Genomic DNA, 23,184 nt, shown 5'->3' on the forward strand with positions numbered 1-23,184 from the left:
CAACTGCATTATTTATAAGAAACGGGTAAAGTCTTGTCAATGGAAGACGTGCTACGCTTTAAAATTTTAATAAGGAGCTACTGTTCTAGAATTGGGTTATATGTAAAAATCAGACCCCGTTTGCAAATTGAATAAGGGGTGATATAATATTTTTAAAGGAGTGTTATTTTGAATTCGATTGAGTTCACTGCATTCTCTAAAAATAATATTTGAGATGGATATTTTGGTAGATCGAAAATCTTTACTTACAAAATTACTTTCCAATATTGTAGAACTATAGCAATCATACCACTCAGCATTAAATGAGTGACACACTTAAATAATATGTATGTTGTTTGTCAAAACAAAACAATAGAGCGATAATATTCATCAGAATTTCCTCAATCATAACTAGATCGGTAGGGTCTGTTATGATAGATAATTACTACAATATCTCTTGTAATATTTGTATAAATTGGAAGGACAATGCAAGAATCCTGACTCTACTCATCGAGTCCGTCACGAGACGTACTACCATCGTCATTAGTTCTTCACTCGACATAGTCAACGTCATTCCACTCGAATCAAGTCTCACAGTTTGTCAACACAAACAGATCTCGATCACATCTTCTACCATCGTTACTCTCTGTACTCTGCATCAACACAATATACATATACATCCACCTATATTACACCGCTGTCCTGTCAAACTCACTTGCCTCCGCCTAATCATCAACTCCCAAAGAATAGGTACTTAGAGAACGGTTTTATACCACTTACTGGGAACTTTTAACTTAAACAACAAAAAATTAAGATTTTGTACACATATTTGTGAAAAAAGGAAAAAAATATTATATCTTCAATAAAATGTTTCATTTTATTGAAGATATAAAAAATTGTCTTACGTATAAAAAGGCTGAAATTAAAAATACTGTAGACGATAAATTGCTTTAAACCACATCCTGTTACTATTTTATTACACCATATATTTTTGTAAAACGTGTTAGTTACCTAATAAAAATCGTGTTGCATTAAGGTAGGTACTAATAATAGATACCCTAATTTTTAGCCGACGTCAGGATCTCCCCAAATTTTAGTGTTAATGTACGTGCACTTAACGAATACGTAATTTAAAAGATTGGAGAATGAATTATTACTATTATTTATTATTGAACATAATATTATATAATTCGAAAATATACAAATTAATTATGTACTTAACCGGACACGGTGGTTTTGCCTCCAAGCTTTGTCGGCTGGGCTTAATAGAATATCTGACTTGCTTATATTGCGAAATGCAGGATATCAATCTCATCCTCTGTGAGTGTCTCCATAATGGTGGTTGAAAGAAAAGAGATTGAAAAATTTCGCAGCTTTTAAAAAGTTTGTGGCATTTTGCGATGAGTGAGAAGGTATTTTTTTTTATCGTTAATTGACAATAATAGAAATCACGCACACTCTAGTGCAGTGCTCCGCTACTGGTGTGCTGCGGCACACTGGTATGCCGCGAGACGATGCTAGGTATGCCATGGAGCATTGCTTCAAAAAAAAAACACAAATAATTTTGTATATTATACAATACTTACTTAATAGCCAAATTTGCGTACATGGTACGCTGGTAATAAATACATTTGAGCACCTGCATGAACTTAATAAAATAATGCAAGGTCAGAATGAAAATATATTGACGTGATCTGATAAATTAGAAAGATTTAAGACAAGGATATCTACAAATGTACCAAAAGACCTACCAGACCACCAATGAAAATAAGCAATTAACTTTTGATCCGTCTCAAAAACATTTAACTTTGCTTCAAAAGAAATTTCATCAATACTTTCATACAATCAATACGACTGGATTCGAAACCCTTTTGCAACCAATGCCAAAAATTCTATAGAACCGCTTATGGTTTTTTCTGGATTTCGGTTAATAAAAAATATCCTCGTATTTCTGACAAGGCTACCTAAAGTCTAAAAACTTGTACGATCATTGAAACAAGCTATTTATTGATAATACAAATACATGGGAATAATAATTTACATTTGGTTCTTCGTCGTGTGTTATGTTTATTTAATTATTTATCTAATAAGTATGTATGTAATATAATTTTGGTGCCCTGGGGGCCCAAGCTCAGGGAGGGTGGCGTGGTAGGTCAAGCAGACAAGTGAGATAAACACAAAGTACAAATTTGCTCTAATTGCAAAAAAAGTCGTTGTGGGATACAATTTATTATTATTGTGTCAATACTCGACAAATAATTATTGTTCACCCGACAACTGGAAACAATGGAAACTTTGCTAGTTGCAATAACTTTTCATTATTATATTTTAAATTTTTGTAATCAATATGTAACTGTTTGTTTCCTTAATTAAAAAAAAAAAAACTAACCGTACCTAGTTCAAGTGGATGAATTAATAAATACAAAAAATTGCTAAACATAGAATCAATACGATTTATTTAACTTCAAATATCATTTCAAAAACGCTGTTTTAAAGTATCACACTGTCTTTAGCGATATGTAGGGGGGGCGCCGTAGATTCTGGTCTGGCGTCCATGTTTTGGTGTATAAATTGTTTTACGTGTGGTGTGCCGCGGAATTTTGAGAAGACCTTTTGTGTGCCGTGGATGAGAAAAGGTTGCAGAGCACAGGTGTATCGGATGGTAGTGGAAAAAACCAAGTATTAGGAACCTATCACATTTTTAGATCCAATTGTCAAGCCATGTCTGTCTTATTTTAAATTAAAGATCTTTTTTTAATAAATAATTATAGCATACTATGGGGTAGCATGGGGTAAAAGAGAAAACACGATTGCTATTTATAGGCAAGATATGGAAATAATGTCTTCTCTTTTACAGGAAAAGTTGACGCACATGTGAAAAGTATAACGCACATTTAGACTAGATAATTTTATTAAGTGCTGTTTCGTACTTTATAGGAAATAGATGAGAGGAACATAAACACCTGTATAATTCTATTTTAATGTAATTAAGTCTTTCATAATAATGGAACATGATATTACAATCATTACTTTTTTAATAATATCAAAATGCTCTGTGCGGCTTATGAACAAAGATATACATATTCCGCATTTGAGCTTTGAGGTTCTTTGTCCTTTATTACCTTTGAAAATGTTGAAATAAACCTCTCACCAGCGGCTGACATTTCATTTGTTTATTTCCTAATTTGGTTTAAATCTTAAGGCTTCATGATCTGACAAATAAATTCTCCCCTTAGCCATAAAACAAAATTAATGCCGTAATTGTTTAAGGTCGTGTTTTTAATTAAATCAGAGGAAGCTTTGCGTTGAAAGGGAGAACATAAATGCATTGCAGCTCATAAAGCACAGCTGTTAATTAAAGATTAAAATAACATATACCATCAGCTGTTGTAGCTCTGAAAGATCCCTGGTCTCCTCCGACATTTAATTTAATTTACTATCCTAAACTAAAGATGATAAAAGATTAAGATTTATTTAATTAACCCTTTTTCATTTACTTTGATATAATTCTTAATACGTCGCTGACGCAATTACAGAAAATGAAATAATTCTGGAAATCTTTATGGTGCTTTAAAATATTATCGTTTTTGATAAACTTAATCCAAATAGACGTTTTTTTATCATTACTTTCTTTTTGAGGCAATTATTAATTCGAATAGATACTTTTTTGAGTACAAGCGTAGAGTTTTTAAGTAGTGTTTTGAAAACTAACTATCAATTTGCTTAAATAAATGAAAAAAATGCTTCTTTTGTAGACTTTGTAGAAAATAAATGATAAATGAAAAAAAATTGATTTTATATTTTAATTAAAAATGTCGAATCAAAGTAATTTTTTTTCAATAGTTTAATGAAAACTTTTGATATATTGTATGCTATGGCATTTAAAAAAAACTTCGAACATCCTATACCTAACTGAAGGAATATTCGAGAAAATAATATATAGATACTTACAAAAATATGTTGATCTCTTTTAAAATATTATTTATATTTTGTTTTTTCTTTTGATACGCATAGAAAATGCGTATGTGAAAAATCTGTAGATACCCTACGAATTTTTCCATTCCACTGAAGGTTCCACTTGATATAATCTGATATTTAAATTCTAATCGTTGTAATAATCGATTTTTAATTATTACATAAAAATCGATTTTAGGAACCCGGTTTTTGCCGTCTGGTTGGTTTTATAATATAAAAAGTATCATAGTTCATTTATGAAAAGAGGTATCTACGATCAAACAATATTATCATAATACCATATAAATATAAATGAATATACCTACTATAATATTGATCAAATGAATTATACGGATACTATTGATCACACCATGTCCGATCCCAATATGATCATAAGTGCCTCCACAGGGTGGAGGTTTGTATTAAGAGATTTTTTGATTTTATGAGAAATGAATGTTAGCCACATGCTCAATCTATTAGGCCCATACTCTGAAGCCGCATTTATACCAAGCGAGCGAATGTTTGTTATTCCCCCACTCCAGCGAAATTCGCTCGATTTTTGTTGAGCGAGCATAGTAATTTCAATGGAGTGGGGGAAGAACAAACAGTCGCTCCTTGGTCTAAATGCGGCTTGACTGAACTACAAATTGAAAAACAATATGTGTATTTGCCAGACGCAGGATTCAAACTTGGTACCCTCGACGTTATAGGCTGACGTTTAAGATGCTCTAAAATATAATAGGTATAATGTAATATTTAAATAATATCGTTATTTTATTTAACATAATATATAATTTTTATCTTTACAGTCATCGACTGAAAAGATTACTAGAAATAGGGAAAGCCTCCAATCAACGAAAACTGCAGTTTCTCAACAACCCATAATGGACTTGGTCTACCAAAAGGTTCGACAAAACCGTATATATACACTTGGCATAAGAGGGTCTCTGGTTAGAAGATTGGTATCCTCAATCACTTGTCGTCCTCTCTATAATGCTTGAGATCATCCTCCGTTTCTGCAAATTGCCCAAAGTTTACATAATTGCGACTTAAATGTTGGCACGAGTTATTTATCCTGCATATGAGAAAATAAATTCAACCCTTGTAATTACTTCAACGTGTTTCGCGTTAGTAGGGATGACATTTACAATTACTTGTACGTATGAAACCAGGTTTCGTCTACATATTATTACTATTCTTATTACTATCTTGAACTTTTAAATTGAAATCATCTGATTATTTTTTAAAAGAGTTTTAATTTAAATTTTACAATAATAATAAATAATGAAAGGTCTTATTTAATTATTATCGAATCATTTTTATACAAATATGCATATTATATTAAAATAACTAAACGTCATCATCATCATCATCGTCAGGGGCGCGACAACCCGGTGTGGGTCCTGGCCTCCTCCAACAGCTCCCTCCACCTGTCCCTATCCAGTGTGGCCGCTTTCCAATTTGGTACCCCCAGAATATGGCAGTTTCTGGCAGCTCCATCTAACCAGCGAATCTTTGGCCTTCCTCTTCTTCTACGTAATATTGGATTGCTGGACATCACTCTCCTTGCCGGTTCATTGTCATTCATACAATGAACTAGCCATCGCAGTCTCCCAATCTTAATTGATTGAACTGCGTTGCAATCTTCGTACAGCTCGTAGAGCTCAGCATTATATCTTCTCCTCCAATTGGTGCCATCCCTGATCGGTCCATATATACGGCGGAGAATTTTTCTGTCAAAGATGTTCAGGGCTCGTTCATTTCGCAGAGTTAATGTCCAGGTTTACGATGCGTAGGTGAGCACTGGCTTTACAAGTGTCTTGTAAATAGTGCTTTTAATTCGGCGAGATAGTATGCGGGACTTAAAATGTCTTAACAGGCCAAAGTAGCATTTATTCGCAGACATGATTCTCTTGTTGATTATTTTGTAGTATCATTATGTCGAAGAAATCCAAGGTGTAATATGAAACAGTCGTAAACAATAACTAAACGTAGCAATTAATAATAATTATCATTATCATGACATGTTGTTTAAATTAAAATAAATAAAAGGTAGTATGTAACTTTTTCCAGATACTTTATTACATAATATTCAAACCAGTTTCATTCACTTTCATGTGACATAATTATTAAAATTACATTAAGTAATATTGTTTTATTTATTATTCTAACATAATGTCTTTCCGTTAATTTGTTTTTAGAATTAGTATATACGCTGTAAAATGCAATAAATAATGCACAAAATAAAGTGAACATCAATTTTATTGAACAAAGATAGTTTTAAAACCCCTTAGATACCTATTATATTATTCTTAATAGGACAAAACTTTAAAAAAAAAAATACGACTCCCAGTTTGACTCAAACACGTTGGATTCTTGCCTATGTCCTATAAAAATTGCGCCACGTGCGTCCAACCTAATATAGATGAAATTAGCTAGTAGTTACATCTGAAACGCTTAACAAATTGCATTAATTCAGAAAAAAGGTATTAATCAATACGGATATTCCAATTTTTTAAAATTAAATTTAAAAAATTAAACAGAGAAATTGCCAAAAAACTGTATCTAAAATGACTGAATAATAATATGGCAAAAGTGAAATAATAACAAAAATATCCACTACATATTTATTTTTGACTGTGATGTTTTGGATCTAATATATTATATTTTTGGCAAGAAGGGTTTCTAGAAAAGATCACATCTTTGGTTTTATGATGGAATTTTGACCTGAGCTGAGCTGAAAAACACTATCTCGCGACCTTGAATTTGTCACTTCGAGTGGAAAAGTTAACAGCTCTAAGAAAAATGTATTCTTAATGAATACCGGTATGGATATCGACATTATAGAATACAAAATACCGAAATACCCGTATTAATGTTTTCATTCGGTATTGCAATCGCTAGTTTTGAATCAAGGTACCGATAATAAATGAACTTACCTAAGTTCCTACCCGACATCAGGATCTCTCCAAAATTATTTTTAACGTATGTACTTACACTTTCTAATAACTAAAATAAATGTTTTAAAAAATAGTGAGATTAATTAATAATTTATATTGTCAACAAATGAATCATAATATGAGTTAACGAATATTCAATATTTTTAAAACCTATATTATTGTACTCGGAAATAAAATATTAACTTATCTCTAGAAATATTTACAAATAGAGTTATCATGTTATTCAGGATTCCCAATAGAATACATACATACGTTAAGAATCATATCGTACAGTGTAATTTATTTAAATAGCGAAATAGAATGATGTTAATTTAAAATACAATTAGGATTGTATGCGGAAGTGCCGGACGCGCATCAATCTGGCAGAGAATGTTGAATGCAGGGAAGGGTGGTATGAGCTACGGGTAATGTGAATTACATTCGTCTAGTGGTTGTCATATGCATGCGATTGTACAATAATTGTCTATAAAAATACATTTATTCATTATGTATGGTTTTTAGTTTAATTATTTTTTGGACACTTTAATTTATTCAAACTTGGTTGGTATTCCTGATAAAAAAATGTCTAGCGTAATACTGGCCATTTGATTATTGTTTATAACTTTTAAATTTCATTCTTATGGATTTAAGTTTTGTACTATTCCGTTTGAGTCGTTTTTTGCTTGCTATAATATAAGTTACAGTTAATTGTATTCGTTGTCAGTGTATATTTGCCTTTTGGTGAGTGTACATAGTGCCTGAAGATGCCGAAAGGCGAAACCTGGGTCGCAAATAAGGACCCAAATAAAATAGTACAAAACTTAAATCTATTAGAATTTAATATTATTAGATTGCCATAAATATTTTTATAAGTATAAACATTTGGAAGTTTAAAGATTTTGAGAATTTTCTATTAAAATTAAAATTCAAATTCCATCGAGTAGGTACCTACGGTCGATAATATTAATATTAATTTTAATATTTGACGACAATGATCTCTTGAGTATTATATAACAGTGCATATCTTCATATACAGAGGGAAATTTAAGAACCATTTCACGTTAATTTTGATACATAGTAGGTATGTTTTTATATAATTCTTCAATTAGAAGGTATTTGTTGTCTTTAGACTATATACTGTCTTCTATTTACATATTTAGTACCTACCTTAGTTCAAGCACTCATGCATTGCAGTAAGTTACCTACCTATTTTTGTTGAGTGCTCAACTACTAATATATATATAATTATTTATTTATCTATAAAAATAGTACACTGACAATAGGCAATGTGTCATAGTACATATTTTTAAAATAAAAATAATAAAAATAGAATATAAAATATATGAAAAATACCGATAATAACAAATATAATAAGTATTACAGATAAAGTAAGTTCAAATGTATGTTATTAAAAGTATTAACAAATTACTGCCAAAAGTTGGTAAGTCTCGAAATCATGTTATGGAGTAATTACCATTATTTGAAGTTTGACATGGCCTCTCAAATCAGGCATAATTCTAATTTCTTTGTACTTTGTGTGCATGCTCTAAAATATATCGAATGACCTTGAATATCTTTTCAAGCCCACATATTTATAATATAGACACATAGTTCGTTGTTACCTCTAAATACATAAACTATCGACTTACCAACTTTTGGCAGCAACCGAATGAAATAATATACACAAACATTAAATTAATAACTAAAGAAAAACAACATATCAAACTTTATAGTTTCAGGTTAACCACAGACTAAACAGCTTAATTAAAAATATTATTTGAACAAATGGAATTGTACAAAACTTAAATACGTTAGAATTTAAATATTAAACCTGTTTTTAGATGAGATTGAGTGAAGACCGCAGAGTTACAAGTGATATTGATGGAAACTACTTGCCAGAATTTAAGCATATAACATTCTTCTTTATATCATCATCATCATCAGCCTGAATCTATCCACTGCTGGATGAAGGCCTCTTCAAGTTGCTTCCACTTCTCTCGGTCCTGTGCATTGCGTTGCCACGTACTTCCGCAGAACTTTATCATTTCATCGATCCAGCGGCCTCTAGGTCTACCTTGTGGACGTTTTGTACTTCTTGGATACCACTGGATGACTAGATTTGTCCAACGATTGTCTCTTCTTCGAGCTATGTGTCCAGCCTATCTCCATTTAAGGCTTTTAATAAACTCTATTACATCGCAAACCCTTGTCTGCTTCCTTATCCACTCATTCCTCTTTTTGTCCTTTCGCGTTATGCCCAGCATGCACCTCTCCATACCACGTTGTGCTACTCTAAGTTTCTGGATCTCTCTTTTACTTAGGGTCCATGTTTCACACGCATATGTCATCACGGGAAGCACACACTGGTTGAACACTTTGCGCTTTAGGCACAGTGGAAGGTCACTTTTGAAGATATTATTCAGGCGGCCAAAAGCACTCCAGCCTAGCTTTACTCTGCGAATATCATAAAAAAATCTCAGCAACATTAATTCCATTATGAATGTATTTTTCATTATTGAATTAAATGTAATTTAATTAACAAAACGTATAAATTATTATCAAATATCAAAAAATTTAAGTTAACTGACTTTGCAACTAATAATCTTATATTTAAATAAAATTCGAAAATGTATTAAATATAAATATATTAAAAATAAAAATAGAAGTATTCGCTTATTTAGAATTTATTTTAAAATGTACATTTTACTTCGTGGATAGAAGGAGAATACGATTTGCGTTACATGAATCAAACATGATAATCCTTGAAAACCTTCCCTGAAAGCATTCAAAACGTCGCAAACAAGCTCACGAATTGAATCGAATTCAATTCAACAGTCTCTGGATAAAATCTCAATATCCAAGCAGTGTCACAGATTTCCGATTTTCAGCAAGTGTTGCCATGTCGTGGCGCTGTTGCTTTTGCAACGTTAAGTGCAGGCGGTTTTGTCATCAGTCCGCCTACTTCGACCGACCCTTTGGCCGGGGCGCGACGAATGAAAGCCTTAGAAGGCTATATGCACTTAAAATTAAGCAAATGCATTCAATTCGTCTTTAATATAAAATAATATAACATTAACAAGTATCAATAAACATAATTTAAGCAAACCACACGTAGCAAAGCAAAAATATATATAATTTTGACGTAGAATACGTTTATTAGCATGACTTCCATTGAAAAATTGTAACGTGGTGGTGTTACGTTTTTTGTTAACATCTAAACAAACTGTGTAACACAATATTTAGTATAGTCGCCGGGATTATATGCCACAATTTTAGCATCGATACGGGCGCTATATCACTAGGCTGCCCGTGTGGTCAAACAGAGTGAGAAAAAAGAATATTATTTATACCGTCAGACAAAAACTAAAAATATGTATTAATTTTACTATATATCATCTGCAAATGATCTTCACATAATACTACATAATTATACATAACATTATGTTTTATATAATTTTTTTTTGCTTGTTTATAACTATCAATTTGTTATGAATTGTGGCTATTTTTATACAGGTATAAATACGGTGGCAATACATTCCATTTAAATTGTGGGTAGTTAGGTTCTTTAAATAGGGGTTGTTCCTAAATCTATCTAACGATAAGTTCCCCCAAATCTCGTTTCGTTTATTTATTTTTATTTCCACATTTTTGTACACATGAAATGCGTTGAATATGATTGAAATAATACATATTATATTCCTTTGATATTACTACTACTACTTCACCTTGTTTGATTCTTAGAGAATCATATCTTAGAACTCCACAGAGTGGATGCTGTTTTAACAGAGTTGTTTGTTTTAACATAAATGGATGTTAGCCACTTGCTCAACGTATTAGGTCCATACTCTGACTCAAACACAAATTGAAAAAAAATATGTGTATTTTTCCAGACCCACAATTCAAACCTGGTTTTTCAGCTCTGCGTCTTATTAAAATTCGTACAGTTCATATTATATGAACCGTATATTATTGGAGTTAAATGATCGTAATTAAAACTTTCACTACTCGTATAATATAAAATTATTATTGTTTTTATTTTCAAATACGTCAATTTTCTTGAACTGCATTTTCCTTCTATATCAGGCTTTTACAGGAAGGCGACAGGCACTGCCACCCTGAACGCAGGCGCAAGTAAACTCTACCACACCAACACGTTACACATACAAGCATACGTATACAATATGATATGTATTGTTAGCCTTGCGAACACCCGGGACAGAAAGTATACTACGAATATATGTACGTGACATCTATTTTATGGACGCCGGGATTAGTATGCACAGGCATGGGATAATTATTACAGGCCTGTATACGGATATCCCTTATAGATAGAGGACGTCAATCAAAAAAGCTTCAAAACAAAATTATATATATTCGAGGATTTTGTTTTATTAATTTAGATTTTCAGAATTAAACGAATACCCTTCGTTCTTCATACTTTTTTCTGTGACATATCCGTTATAGGACGTCGATGATGATTTTTTAATAATTATTGAATTCTGGAACATCCAATCGGAAGAAAGAAAGGAGTTCTTTGAAACAGCCTTGTTAAAATATTTATTATTTCTTTAGATAACTATTACTGTATACTTCACATTTTAGTAGAATAGTTTTATTAATAAAAATAATGATGCATAAGTCTATATTATAAATAATATATATATATATATAATTTTGAAAAACACTTTGTGAGAAAATATATTATAACCAATAGAAAAATCTTTTTGAAAAAAGTAAGCTACCCCGGCAGGGAACCGAACCCTGGGTTTAAGCCCCGTCCGTGCATTATCTTCATGCTACAAGGTGACGTACTAATTGCGACAAGTTTTAACTATTGGCCTTTTTAATACCCACTCATCAGCGTTCTTCTAAATTTATGTATGTTAATAATTATGTATGTTTAATATTTAGAATGGTACATTCTTAAATCTTCTAAATTATTCGTTGGATAAAAGAAATAGTTAATTATAAATAATAAATAACTTAAATAGGATATTTCAAAGAACACTTCTGTAAAATATTTCAAATGTGAGTTAGAATAGTTCTGCATTCAGATGACGGATTTTTTAAGGATTTAATCCTTAATTCAAATTCTACAAATGACATTAATTTATAAATCAATTAATATATAGGTGTGTTTTGCTCACGACGGACATAGATTCTATTAATTGAACCAAAATTTAATTGTAACCTAACCTAACTTACGCTAGTAACTGTACATCACCATTGAAATAATGAAACAGTGATATTATTGTTTACACGTTTTACAATTTAAATGTAATGCACAATACGAAATGCTGTCAACGAAACATAATGTTACTGACATGAAAATGATGATTATTTCATATTGCAATACATGAAACATTGAAATGGTTTTAATGAAATGTAAAATCGAAAATCTTCACTTACTGCAAAAAGGTTTAGGCCTATCTCATTGCATTCAATTGTATTTTATAACTAGCACTACCATAATAACGTGCAGTTCACTGCCCCGATTATATGAGGCGTCTAACTCCAAAAAGCGATAAGTCCACATTTGGTCAAAATCGAGAAAAAAATACGCACGTATTCTATGTATAATTTTACACAATATGTATTTATCTATAAATTCCAAAACGCGACATAACCCTATGAAATATTATATATAGTCTCGATTTATTACAAAATTGTACAAAAGTCCGTGTTTCATATTATTTAAAGCTTGGTTGATTTCGCGGTTCAATATTAAAAAGGGCGTCTCCCATGCTGTAGCATTTGATAAACTCATGACAGTGCCACGGAAATATGTGCTTTATGCGAAATAAATTAAAAAGTGAGGTACAAGTAGCGCTACGTCCAATTTTATTTTGCCTATATTTATTACATTTAAGAGTTTATCGGCTGAAACAAATTGCCATTTGGTTCTAATTCTGACATAGAATACGACGGAAAGAATAATCTCACGTTTAAACAAATAATTGAAGCTTGAAAGATAAAAACGTTGTTTTCTGAAAATATTGAATTGTGGACTGTCGCTTTTTGTAATTAGACGCCTCATATAGTCGGTTTTGGTATTAACACATGGGTATACGTCACTGTGATTAAAAGGGTTTTACTTCAAAAGACAAAGACATATTAGACACTTGCGTGGTTAGGATAGATTATCACTATTTTTTGCTCGCATAATGGAGCTAAAATAAGAAAAATTTCATATGTAAGAAAGTATCAGTGAGTATATCTTGTAATTACATATAGTGTCGACAACTTAGTAAGTGTTCAAAATGCACAATGCAAGCTCTAGCAACGGTGCTACACGTTCTACGTCAGAAAACCGTAGAGGTACCGATAGCTATCGGACCAGACGACACCTGCAACGTAACTAAGATGCTTGTAGCGTAACAAAGATAGGCAAATCGACCTACGGGAACACGTAGAACGTAAATAAACGTAGCTATCGAGTATGTGAACAAAGGTATCTGATTCGTTTGCATGTGGATATAGGAAGTGGTGAATACAAAATTGTCTGATTACATTTTAGTGCTTCATTAAAGTTTCGAGAACATTTTTGATGCAGTTTTATAAAAATGTCATTGAAGATAATATATTATAATATTTATACTATCAAATAAGCAATGCCACAGTTAAGAATATTATTGCAAAAATTATTTATTTATGGTGTTAGGTTATTATAAAAGAATGTCATCTGTAGCATTACAAAAATGCAAAAGTAAGAATTATTCAGCATCTATGAAAATACAAGTATCTTTTAAATATACATAATTTGAAAACATCTCATGCATATGCAGACTAAAAACAATCATTCTGTAGAAAAAAAATATGTCACCCGAAGGAACTTGCACCTGTATCTGCTGGTTTCGCGCCAGTATGCTTATCCAATTAAGCTACGAGTATCTTAGTTAATTACGACAATATTAACTAGTAGTTGTTACATGCAATGCTTATCCAATTTCGTTATAATGTTGGTTATAGGTTTAAGTATGTTAAATTAAGGTATCTAGGTATCAATTAATTCCTTAATTACTAACCGATGTCGCGGATTACTCCGTTATTTAGTTTTTATAACGTACTTAGACTTGCTAATAAATTAATAAAGTATTTTTTCATTCAACGAATAAGATACAAGATTTGAGAATGTTACATTGTATAATATAATGAATATACATAATTTGAAAACATAGCATGCATATACACTTGGCTTATGCATATAAATTTAATAGTTTAAATCATAATGGTTGATGTTGATTTTAATTGGCCAAATATAATATTTTATCATTAAAACTGTATGTGGTTGAAGAGATTCTTATGTTTCATCTTCATGTTTTAAAACATTTTTTTTTTTGATATTTTACATCATCTATGTTTCAGACAATAGACCCATCATTTAAACGGTCGATTATGGAATATTATATACAAATGGATTTTTTTAAACCGATATAATGGAGTTTATCCATATAAACAACATCAATATTTTATATTATTATGGCTATTATTCTAATTCATTTAATATTCTTAGTGTATTTTTTACTATTCGCTCCGCTTGTAAAGTGTTTTTTGTTATTTCTTATTATATTATTAATATTAGCCGGTGTTGATCCCCTGTTAGATGAAGACCTTCCCTAGTTCCCTCCACTCTTGTCGACTCTTAGTTCTTTGCTGCCAGGTACATTCTCCGAAGTTTATGAGTTTGTCTATCCTGTGGGTTTTAGGGCATCCCTGTGGGCGTTTAGTGCCCCTTGGGTATCACTGTATAACGGCATTATTATTGTCCAGCAGTTGTCCACTCCATGAGCAACCGCTATTACATCGCGTACTCGTGTCTGCTTCCTATTTATTGTTTGCTAAAATATAATTTCAAAATGATTTCAAGTGTTGCGATAATTAAAAAATGATGACGAGAAACAATTTTTGAAGACTTCTTTAGGCGCGTTTGGAAAATCAGATCAGAGTGTATTTTTGGCGTGTGACATGTAACACATAATTTATTTTTTCACACAAAAATAAACGCACTCAATTGGATTCGAACCACCGATTGTTCAGTTATCAGCCGAACGCACTACCATTACGCCACAGTGTGATACTCCAATCGTGACGATTATACAGTATAATATTATATTTTAGGATTGTCCTGTTGCCTAGGCAGCGAATTTATTATTGTTGGCCGTTTGCAATTCTTTAGGTAAACAAACAATTCAACATCAGTGACAGTTGGTATTTTAAAAATAAAAACAACGAGAAACCATTATATAATTTAGTAATATAAGTTAAAGTGTATAGAAATAAACCAACGGCATTCCAATAAGCGGTTCTTTTTCTTGAGTGTGTAATTTAATAAGATAATTAAGAGCTAGTTAAATAATCTAGTTTATCACAAGTTTTGGTTTTGTTTTGTTACGCCAAAGAAGTATAACTTCTAACACGCGTTACACACACACCGATTTTTTTTTATTGGTAATTCGACTGTTTTAACAAAAAAGATTGTTTCTCGCCATTAAAACAATATTCTTCCGCGTGAACACTAACTTGCCAAATTAATAGATACCTATACAATATAATGCAAGCACGATCAAATTCTCTTTTATTATACGTATTGAAAGAAAACAAAGTAAATTATCACATCAAAGACTTTTTATAATGTTATTTACTCTACAAAAGAATTTGTCGAAGCATATTTAAAAAAGTATTACCTACCCAGCGTAATTCGTGCCTCATAAAACAAGATATTATTAAATTATTTTGTCTAAATTCCGAATCTCTTAAAATGAATACGGTAAATCATTTGGGAAAATTTACTGCTTGAAATGAGCAAACAAACGATGGTTTGGAAAGATCAATTTGCAGCTATAACGAACGTTAGGTGCGGAAACATAATAATCACAAGGGATTAGATATATTACATTTCTTAATTATTATTAATTTGGTGTAGTTTATTAAAATTTAGAGTGGTTTTGCAAACTCATTAATAGTTTTATAGTTTTAAGCTTTGAAAGAAATAATATAAAAAAAAAAACGTTTCAATTAGCAGGTAAAAGAAAGTTTGATTCAATCTGTAATTGTTAGTTATTTTAATTTGATATTACGTCCAACTACTAAGATTAGTGTTTTTATATCAATAGATATTTGATTAAAAACACAGGGTGGTTTTTAGGATTGATTATTATTTCACAAGTGAGACTCAATGAGTACTTTGTTATCGAGTGAGACCGTTAGTTATATTTTATGTCGATGGATTTTACTTTAAATCAATAAATAATACGACTTTATGTGAAAGGTGAAGCCTTTACTGAGCCTTTTTTAAAGAGGCACCTAGCGGAAAAATACGATGCTTGCAATTTGAGACATTTTTTTGATAATTTACAATTTCAATTGTATTAGTTTAAAATATGTATCTGAAAACATTAAAGAGAAAAATATATTTTATTTTAAGTTAAAGATAAACCTACAATAATTTAAGAAAAATGTTTTAAAATGTGAATTTGGTGCACGGTCTCACGTTATTATTACATAATGTTGGGTCAATCTAGTGTGGTGTTCGATGTGTACGTAGAGGATGATGATAATGACGAAGTCTACGATGTAGCAGGGTGAGATTTATTAGCAGCGTATCGGTACAATAGTATATTATACATGATAGTTACTAGCTAAGTACTCTGATTCTAGTGACATTGAGATAAATTGTTCTTCGTTATTTATACAATAAAAATTAACACATTACCAATAAATTCTGTTACATATTCATATTGAACTAAATATAGACTCAGCGTTTTAAATTGAGTAGCGAAAATAAATATTATTTGTTATTACAGTTGTACGAAAATATAATACTATAAAAATGATTATTCAGCTAATACACCGTAATGGTATAATGTGCTGTGTTATGATGTAATAATACACCGTCTCTAATTTCACCAATCGACTTGCTGGTCTAGCTGAGTTGTTTACTGGAAATGGATTCGCTGGGAATATATTACTGCAAAGTAATTTGATAGTTTTATAAACAATAGATATTCGATCGCTTATTATTCTGCAGCTACACATATTATTTTATTCATATTTATTAATTAATAGAGTTAAATTGTAAATTATCAAAAAAATGTCTCAAATTGCAAGCTACATATTTTACGGCTAGGTGCCTCTTTAAAAATGGTTCAGTAAAGGCATCACCTTAATCCGAATAATATTCATACATAATAATATATTATATTATATAGAATGTATACCAATAATTTCATGGTTAATATTATGTACTATCTATTTAGTCATTTTTTTCACGTTACAAAACGTAGGTATTCATAAAAAATCCAATTGAACGAGTAGTACAATATTATTATTATAGTATATACCTAGAGCGCGATGCTCAATCGTCTGTCATAATTACAACAATATTACAACAAAACACTATCCAGAAAGCCTTTCATAAATATGATCGAGTTGTCTATGGTCCACCAGATCTTCAATAGCTTCGTTCTGTTTTTCTATTGAAAATAATACCATATATAAAAATTCTCGTTTTCATAATTTAGGTAAATTATTTTGTAATTGTTAAACGATGACAAAAATATGAAAAATATACAAAATAAATTCAATTACTATAAATACACAATTAATATTTAATTAAAATGATTAAATGTCTCCGCAATTAGTGAATAATATAAGTTATTTTTTGACCCATGTTTTTCCCGATACGGTAACACTTGCCGTTGAAATGTCAGATTTCGTCATTTACAATTATTACAAATATGCCATGATATGAATAATTGTATAGAGTGATTAAAACTAATATTACCATGTTGGTGTGTAAGTAACTAAGTACTTCTATATTTTAACTAACTATCTATTGGTTTAATATTACATAAATATCTTAATCCGAATAAGAAAAGTTAATTCATAATTCATTGAAACTGACATTTCAATTCGATAATCGGTTTTACTAAATTAAGACATGTACAGAATCAACGAAAGTAAAGGAAATAATATGTCGTATTAAATGTCACGGATATTATTTAATAATTGTTCAATACCCATATTGAGATCAATTGTTAAATGAATTTGAGTGTATGGGCTGTTTATAGACACGTACATTTATTTTGACAGCAGCTGTCAGTGGTAATTGGTAATACAGAAGGGGGCGAGTTCATAACAAAAGTAGTCTATGGTTAAGGATTCCTTATCTCTATAATCTATAGTTAACAGATGGATTTCGGCTATTTACCGATGTTACTGTAAGTTTGTGGTAAGTATGAATTGAGCATTACGCCCCTCGTGAAATAGATCAGGTGTAATGAAATCATACAAAGAATTAACTGATTACATTTCTTACAATGATGGGATGTGAGTAGTTATTGTAATCAACATAATAATACGTACCCTGATATAAATATTATAATTATGTACCGGATTTTACGTGACAACAGTTTATTTAGTTTAATTTATAGGGGTGAGGGTGTAGAGGTAAAAGACTGGTGGTAGGTTGCTCTCGTGAGTCGAGAAGAGAGTTTATTTTACCGAATGAAGAATTAATATAATTAATTGTACAGAATACAGATGCAAAGGTTAACAGAACCATGCACTATGCTGTGAGATGTCCTCAGTTCGGAAAGTTATGATAGAGTATACTACTACTACTGGTACTAGTCTTGATACTGATACTGATATCCCATCAATAATTATGATTTTCTATTTTTATAAATGAATATCCGATAAATTAAGCATCCATTATTCATATAGGTCACCATTAGGCAATATGCTGACCAACGCACTGTTGCAACTTCGCGGCGTTTTGCTTACCAGGCTTTGTTGTTGACCCTCATCAAAGTATGTCACACTTGCAGAATGTGCTGAGCGAAGATGAGACGATTGTGCGATTGCTGCAATTGCTGTGACTTGTGTGACTGAATAACGATGACATGGCCTGGAGTTATTGACCGCCATAAATTGTATGCTCTTCGTAGATTACCATCTGAAAAAGTATCTCTTGAATTCGCATAGTTGTTGCTATGTCTATTTTTTTTAAATATGGTGGCGGTAGTCAGCTTAATATGTAGCAATGATACTTTCTATATATACATGATTTAAGAAAGGTAGACCTTCCTTGAGATAGTACGAATTAATTATGTAAAAACCACACCATTGTTTCTCTTTTATATACTATTCATTTTGATATAATAAGCTACTTTAAATGAATTCAGCAAGAAAAAATAAATAAGGATTATAAAAGGCATTTACAATCCCATTACTTTTTGGTATTGGTGATAAAAAGGTTTTTCGTATCTGGTAAGCTAAGCTAAGTATTTTTTAGTTATTAAATTTACAGCAGACAATAAAGTGGTTTTTGTTAAATTTGTTATTGTGGATCATAGGCAATGTGTAGGTACATAATTCGTTGAATTATGGAGATATTATTTTTTTGTTTACGACAACATGCTGGGCAATATTGAAAGTATTATTAAATTTAATAATAACTATCCATGACAACATAAAATCGGTAGGTATACTAACTACTTTTATGCCAAAGTAATTTTGAATGTCTTCTGACTTTAATGATCTTAGGTTACATACAGTTATAATAATATAATTGTGTATTTGATCGATTTTTAACTGTTAGATAATGATGATTCAATGCTGATAAAAAAATCCACTTATTATTTTATTTATTTTTTTAAATGACTAGGTACATAATAACATACCCTTTTTCGTTTTAAATGTTTGATAGTTCGTTATAGGTCATATTTTTAAAAAGAAAAAATATTAGTGTGCTTATCAAACAAATGCATTTTTTTTATAAAACTAACATAATTTTAAAAAACCTCAGAAACATACACATTAGAAAAAAAATCGTTACTGTTCAGTTATCAGGAATACAGCGGAAAACACATTTTAAAAGAAGCCGATGAACTGGATTATTTGTCAGTTTGGGTTAGGTTAGGTTAGGTTAGGTTGGGTTAGGATAGGTTAGGTTAGGTTTGGTTAGGTTAGGTTAATCTAACAAATAATCCAGTTTATCGGCTATTTTTAAAATGTGTTTTCCGCTGTATTCCTAATAACCGAACAATACCAAAAAATCTAGCAAAATGTTCGACCGAGTGGGACTTGAACTCACGCCTTTTCCTCACCTCAAAGTGGTTTTCAAAATTATGTTTTTTCTATAATAAAGAATCAAACATTCCTACGTATATTCCATATTGAATAAATAATAAAATAAAACTTTTTGTTTTGTTTAATATTTGTAATCTTCGAGTTGACCGACAAACCACGTCAATCGCTCGACTCACTTTAAAATGTCAACAATAATAAAACAGAAATCATACATATTACATATCTAGTTTGCGTAAGTTATGTATACAAATAATATGTCACGATAAGTATAACCGATGTGTACCAATTTTACGTGAACAGAAAATTTCGGTGAAAGTGAATAATATGGAATATTTCAGACTGATTCTTAGAATATTTATAATATGCACAGTTACTATACATTAACGACGATTATAAAAATGAGAGATGATAAGATTGTGAAAATGGAGAGGAAAATAAATAGTTTTAGTTCTGTCGCATGTGCTCGACACAGTCATTTTAAATTTTTATTAGCAGACTGTCTAGGTTTGCATGATAATTTTTTGTACACAACAATCTGTATACTATAATATGATGATATTGCCGAGCTTACTAAATGCAGTTACTGAAGACTCCCATATGCTGAGGTATCAAAATGGAAAATGTCTATTTAAAACAGAAACAACAGTGGAGAGAGCTTTTTTCAAAAGCAATGATCTGCCCCAGGTTAACTTGTTCCTGATAATCATCATCATCATCAGGGGTGCGACAACCCGGTGTGGGTCCTGGCTCCTTATCCTTCCCTATCCAGTGTGGCCGCTTTCCAATTTGGTACCCCCAGAATACGGCAGTCACTGGCAGCTCCATCCAACCAGCGAATCTTTGGCATCCCTCTTCTTCTACGTCCTATTGGATTGCTGGACATCACTCTTTTTTCCGGTTCATTGTAATTCATACGGAGCACAAGATCTAGCCATCGCAGTCTCCCAATCTTAATTAATTGAATTGCGCTGCAATCTTCGTACAGCCCGTAGAGCTCAGCATTATATCTTTTCCTCCAATTGGTGCCATCCCTGATCGGTCCATATATACGGCGGAGAATTTTTCTTTCAAAGATGTTCAGGGCTCGTTCATTTCTCAGAGTTAATGTCCAGGTTTCCGATGCGTAGGTGAGCACTGGATTTACAAGTGTCTTGTAAAGAGTGCTTTTAGTTCGGCGAGATAGTATGCGGGACTTAAAATGTCTTAACAGGCCAAAGTAGCATTTATTCGCAGACATGATTCTCTTGTTGATTTCTTCTGTAGTATCATTATGTCGATAATGATTTATAGTATAAATTATATTTAATTTTGCTTAAAAATCAGTCAGTTATCAAGACGTTTATTGTAATTTGCTTGAGAAGATCAGTTTTGCAGCCATAAGATATAAACATTTTTGTAGAAACCTACAACATAATTTCATTGAAAACAACAATATTAGGTACTAAGGTACAAGAAAATAATAAAATTTGACACATTTAAGAGTAATATTTAATTATGATTTTCATCTCAGATTTAGTAAAATGATGCGTTCGCTATGAAATTCTAATTAATTATAATAATATTAATTATAAGATAATTCTTGATTATTTTAAATCTCTTCTTGTAAATTTAACTTGTGCCCTTTATTATAAGAATGTAGACATTCCGGTGATAGATCAGCAACCATATTATAATTGTATGAGTTTTCAATCAGATGTTTGACAAACTAAGAATCAGTCTTACTAATTTACTTACAAATCATATAATATATGATTTGTAAGTAAATTATACACCTATATTATACACCTTAGTATTGGATCATGGGGGATGATTAATTAGTTACACTGGGAAAATAAAATAGTTTTATTTACTAAGCACTTACATGATTATAATAACAGCGTGTTAATTCTCTTAGGACTGAACCCGCATGAGTCTTAGCAATCATCGGGGGTAGTTTCTCTTGCAAACATTCAGCCGACGTACCCGCCTTTAGTGAATAATATTTCACATACCTGTCTGCAAAGCAGTTAGGGGTAGTTAATGTTATAGGGGTGGGAGGCTTGTTGAGTAATTAACGCGTCGGCTCGAGAGAATGTAATAAGTAGCGACAAAGTTAATAGAAGGTGGAAATTTAATATGTCAGAATGTTTCAAACGAATGGTGCCGCTTTTTCACTATTCACTCGTGGCGCGAGCTTGTCGTGAGTTTAAGTGTGCTCACGCGACTTGGTCGTAGTGTATTTTTTTAGCATTAGTTGCTCAGAAGATGATTGCATATTTGTCAAATTCCCAGGATCCTCAGACATCTGCAGGCAACAAAACACATATAAAGATGATAATATGTTCAACGATTTTGCATAAAAAAACTAACTGGCTTGGTTTAAGTGCCTCAATTCTATTTTTAAAAGTTACACCTTATAACTAAAGACTAACTTTAACCATTACTACGTGTTAACAGTTTTTACGAATGGATACAATATTTATTATTATGGATCCCTTATAAATGTAAGTGAATTTCAAACATTAAGAGTCTTCTGGATAGTGGTAGATGAAGAGTCGTTGTTGATTGGTTGTTGATAATATGAGGGTTTATTGGTTGAAACAAGAATACACTGCATAATAATAATAAGGATGATGACGTGAGATTATAATCGCAAACAATGATGAGATTAATATGATTAAGAAATTAATTATAAGAATGCACAGAGAGACTTTAGTCGAGTAGAATAAAGGATACACTATGTCGAGTGAAAAACTCGTGACAATAGCAGCACCTCAATGAGTTGAGTGTAGGTTCGTAGATTGTTCTTATTATTTATATTAATGCAGTACATAGATAACAATCAATCAATCAATCAAGATAACAATCAATACTCAATCAAAACAAACACTACTAACTGGTCTAGTTATGAATGAAGAAATGCTAGAAATTAATATTAATAATGATTTGTTTTATTAACAAAATCTACATATTAAAGTGTGTCACTAATTTAATGCAGAGTAGCATGATCGCTACAGTTTATTAACGTGACATATAGATATCCATGTTAAGTTTATCATCGAAGCACCATACATAATAAAGAGATAATAAAAAATATATGAGAGTACGCAATGTGACAGAGGTAGCTAAGCTGGTTAATTGCCATTAGGCCGATTGTGACTATAGGGATATAGAATTACAAATTAAATAATTATCTATTTTCCATTGTGTTAAATTATAACAAACTCGGTAAGGAGCTGAC

The sequence above is a fragment of the Rhyacophila brunnea genome, unplaced genomic scaffold (assembly GCF_057557595.1).
Source record: "Rhyacophila brunnea isolate RB1 unplaced genomic scaffold, BYU_Rbru_1.0 scaffold_11, whole genome shotgun sequence".
Classification (NCBI taxonomy): Eukaryota; Metazoa; Arthropoda; class Insecta; order Trichoptera; family Rhyacophilidae; genus Rhyacophila; species Rhyacophila brunnea.